The following is a 4,965-nucleotide window of genomic DNA, read 5'->3' on the forward strand; positions in this document are numbered from 1 at the left end:
GGCGGAAAAGTATTTTCGAGACTCCCCTGATTTTTTGCGGAATATTCGGGAATATATAGGCGCAAAACCTAGGTCAGGAGGCGGCCAGGGAAGCCACAACCTTGCCCACCGCCGCCTCCCCTGGTGGCGGAGTGGGCCCTCGTGGGCTCCCTGGGGCCCACCTGGACTGGCCCAAAGTCTCCTTGGACTTCTTCCGTTTGGGAAAAAATCATTTCGGGGTTTTTCTTCCGTTTGGACTCCGTTCCAAAATCAGATCTGAAAAGAGTCAAACACACGGAAAACAGGAACTGACACTTGGCACTGAATCAATAAGTTAGTCCCCAAAAAGATATAAAAAGGTACATAAAACATACAAAGAAGACAAGATAACAGCGTGAAACCATAAAAAATTATGGATACGTTTGAGACGTATCACACGTGACACACGAACATACATTGTATTCGAATTTGTGGGATTTTTTAATCAACTTTCTTGTATAATTTTTTTTCATCCAAGCTATAAATTATTTTATATGAATTTTCAAAGTTTTAATCATATTTTGAAATTAACATATTTACTTTAATTCGAAAAATGCTACTATGACAACGTGAGCCCATTGTTAGCGAGTGGGTCCCATTGTTGGTGAGTGGGTCCCATTGTTAGTGTCTTTTAGTTCAAACATGGGTTTGATTACCGAGTGGGTCCCATTGTTAGTGTCTTTTAGTATGAAATTAATTACTAATTAGTCCTAACTAATAATGTAACAGCGCGGTCCCATGGTGTAGTGGCACAAGGCCACCACACAGGATGTCGGGCTTGTACGTGCCGACGACATGGGCTGGCCATGGCCACCGCGTGCACGGGGAGCCAACGAGAGGCGGCTGGTGAGCGCGAGGAGCAATGGCGGGGCCGGAGGCGGTGTTCGGCAGTGGTGGGCGCAGTGGTAGCAGCATGTAGTGCGAGGGGGCAGCGGTGTCCGGGAGAGTAGGCCCGACAAGTGGAGCTGAGCTCGCGGATGGGCGCGGTGCGGGAAATGACCGGAGGGAGGGCTGTGAGCACCATGGGGGGGGGGGCGTAGCGGCGCCGGGGGAGCTAGTAGTAGTGATGTAAGGAGGTTTCGCCAGAGGGGGGAAGGGAAGAGAGGGGTGGGGTGCTCACTCCCAATGCCGGTGTACGCTGGCGAGGCTCGGGGAGGCCACTTGGGGTGGGGGCGAGGAGGATCCGACGGCTGGGTGGTGCCGGCGGGGGCGGCCGACGAGGTGGTCGGTTCGGCGCGGCGAGATGCGATGGGGAGGTGGAGCCACCACGGGACTCGGTGGGGATGGCGCGGGGAGGCGCCGGTGGTGAGGAGCACGGTGGAGCGACGCCGTGGAGTATGGCCGGGGGCCAACGGGGCGCCGGAGCTCGGGCCGAGGGGCGCGAGCAACCATTGGGTATAGGAGAGTGAGGGGGAGATGGAGCAAGGGAGGAAAGGGGGTAGGGTTAGTGGGGGTGAGGGTTTTATAACCCACGAAGAGAGTGGGAGATATGCGCCGGTGGGGGTGGGGGGTGGCTTGGCCGGCGGGGTGGCCAGCCTAGGCCTCGGCAAGGAGGGAGGAGGGGCTTTATTCTCCTTTTTAAGTGTTTCTCTTTGATTTTATTTTATTTTATTGCTTTAAATTTCTCTTTACTGTTTTATTAAATTATAGAACCTAAAATACCGTGATAATAAATATGGGACTAAGCCACATAATTACTTTGGATTAATTGGCACTACATCAAAAAGTTTTGGGGATCTATTTAAAACATTTTCTGTTTGATAAATTAGAAAAGCATTTTAAATAATGTTTTGCCCATGTTTTAATTATGTTGAGGCACCAAAATTATTTAAAAAAATGCGGGTTGCAATTTCTTAATAGCTTAGGGAATATTTGCAACCCGACCCAGATTTTTATTTTATAGTTTAAAGAAATAATTTATTTGAATTTATTTAAAATATCGAAGTTGGTCTTTGATTTTTAACAAGTAGAAATTTAGCTTAGTTAAACTTGATGACGTGGCACCATTAGTGTGTGGTTACCGTAGCTTAACTACCAGGGCGTCACACCAACAACCCTCTCATCTTGGGGAGGCTAATCTTCATTAAAATCTTCATTAGCACCATCTCCTCTCAAAACCCTACTTCATTTCTTGTGTTCAATCTTGTAACGGAACCTTGGATTGGTACTTGGGGTGTCACTTGTACTATTGATGCTTTATGGTTTATTTGGTGGAAGATCATATCTGCAGATCCAATATGATATTTAATAACTCTGTGATCATGAGCATATTTATCACTTGTGAGTACTTACTTTTGTTCTAGAGGCCATGGGAGAAGTCATGTTGCAAGTAGTCATGTGAAGTTGGTATTCGTTTGATATTTTGATGATGTGAATGTTGTGATTCCCTTAGTGGTGTGATGTGAACATCGACTACATACACTTCACCATATTTGATCCTAGGGGAATGCATTGTGTAGTAGTAATTAGATGGTGAGTTGCGAGAGTGATAGAAAATTAAACCCCAGTTTATGCGGTACTCTGTAAGGGGCTGATTTGGATCCCTATGTTTAATGCTATGTTTAGAATTTATTCTTAATACCTTTCTCATAGTTGCGGATGCTTGGGGGGGGGGGTAATTATAATTGGGAACCTTGTTCAAGTAAGAGCAGCACCCAAGCACGAGTCCACCCAGATATCAAATTATCAATGTACCGAACACGAATTAACCCAACATGACGAAAGTGATTAGATGTAATTCCCGTGTCCCCTCAAGAACGCTTTGCCTATTATAAGAAATTGTTCCTGCCTATCCTTTGACATAAAAGGATTGGTCTACCTTGCTGCACCTATTATTCTATTGCTACTTGTCATTTGTTACAATTATCTTGCTATCAAACAACTTGTTACCGCTATTTCAGTGCTTGCGTAAATTACCTTGCTGAAAACCGTTAGTAATTTCCTTCCGCTCCTCATTGGGTTTGACACTCCGTCTTATCAAAAGGGCTACTATTCATCCCCTATACTTATGGGCCATCACGCTCGCCCTCGAGGAAATCTCAGGGGCCCTTGCTACTATATATCTCACCGAGCTAAGAATAGTGGTCGACGGGGACGGTGTGACTCTTAGCAAGAGGCCCAAGTCCACATCTTTCATGCCTCATCACGAAATAGTTAAGTTCCAAGTACACACGACAGACCCAAACAGCGTCTATCGGAACACAACTCGACCCCTCAATCAATGAAGCACTGTGTGTATTCTTGCGAGAAAATTGGGATATATTTGACTCGCACCCTTCACACCTGCAAGGAATCTTGCGAACACTAGCCGAGCACAGATTGAACATAATGGACGGCTTCAAACCTGTCAAACAAGTGTTGTGTTGCTTCTCTGAACCCAAGCATCAAGCCATGGGCAAGGAACTAGCAAAGTTGCTCGAAGCCGGATTCATTCGGGACATCAAACATCCCAAATGGTTGGCAAATCTAGTCATGGTCCCAAAGAAGACAAATCCTAGTGATTATGCATCGATTTCAAAGATCTCAACGAAGTTTGCCCTAAGGATTCGTTTCCTTTGTCTCGCATAGACAAAATGATTGATACCACCGTGGGACACGACTCGCTATGTTTCCTAGATGCTTACTCTAGGATACCATCAAATAGAGATGAAGGAATCAGATCAGGCCACAACCGCTTTCATCACTCACTAAGGGCCATTCCGCTTTAACATAATACCCTTTGAGTTGAAAAAACCAAGTGCCACGTATCAACACATGATTCAAACATGCCTAGAAAAACAAATTTGCAAGATAGTCGAGGCATACATGGATGATGTAGTCATCAAGACCAAGCACGCAAGCCAGCTAGTGGACGACCTTCGGCAAACCTTCAACAATATCCGATAATATGACATACGACTCAACCCAGAGAAGTGCGTCTTCAGTGTCCGTGCACGTAAACTTCTCGGATTCATCATCTCCCATAGGAGAATAGCGGCCAATCCGATAAAAATCTGAGCTCTATACCAATTGGCGATCCCAACGGAGTTGAAACATGTTAAAAAACTGGGAGGTTGCGTCGCTGCGTTAAGCCGTTTTATCTACCGTCTCGGTGAAAAGGCACTATCGCTCTATCGCCTTCTCAAGCGAACAAAAAAATTCAAGTGGACCAAAGGGGTGATATGTCTCCAACGTATCTATAATTTTTTTAGTGTTCCATGTTGTTATATTATCATTCTTGTATGTTTTATGATCATTTTATAGCAACTTTATATCAACTTTCGGGACTAACCTATTGACATAATGACCAGTGCCACTTGTTGTTTTTTGCTATTTTTTTCCTTCGCAAAAAATCAATACCAGATGAAGTCCAAATGCCACGGAACGTTTTGGGGATTTTTTAGACTAGGAGGAAACTTGAGGACAACGGATGATCACCAGAGGAGGCACTAGCGGCCCACTAGGCACTAGGGCGTGCCTAGGGCCCTTGGCGCGACCTGGTGGTTAGTGGGGCCCGTGGCACGAGGATTTGTTATTAATGTGCACGTACCGATTACATAGTCTTGTGGATCTTCCTACTGGATTGATAGCTTGGTTTCATAACTAAGGGAAATACTTGTCGTCGCTATGCTACATCACCCTTTAAGCTTGGAGGGAAACCAATGCAAATCAGCACGGAGTCAAGATTTCTAGCACCGTTGCCGGGGAAGATGAAGGCAAGATCCATTAGGTTCCTACACATAAACTCTCATCTCCTTGCAATTACATTATTTGCCATTTGCCTCTCCTTTTCCTCTTCCCCACTTCACAAAAAATTGCCTTTTCATTTCACTTCTTTTTGTTTTCCATTTTCTTGCCAGATCTCTTGTTCACTTATCTCTATGGCAAACTCCTCCCTCGCTATAAGCACCCCTGAGTTTGAAGTTCTGAATTTTAAGCAAAGGGGAAAGAGAGTGTGAAAGATGTTTG

Source organism: Hordeum vulgare, chromosome 1H (genome assembly GCF_904849725.1).
Source record: "Hordeum vulgare subsp. vulgare chromosome 1H, MorexV3_pseudomolecules_assembly, whole genome shotgun sequence".
In the NCBI taxonomy this organism is placed as follows: domain Eukaryota; kingdom Viridiplantae; phylum Streptophyta; class Magnoliopsida; order Poales; family Poaceae; genus Hordeum; species Hordeum vulgare.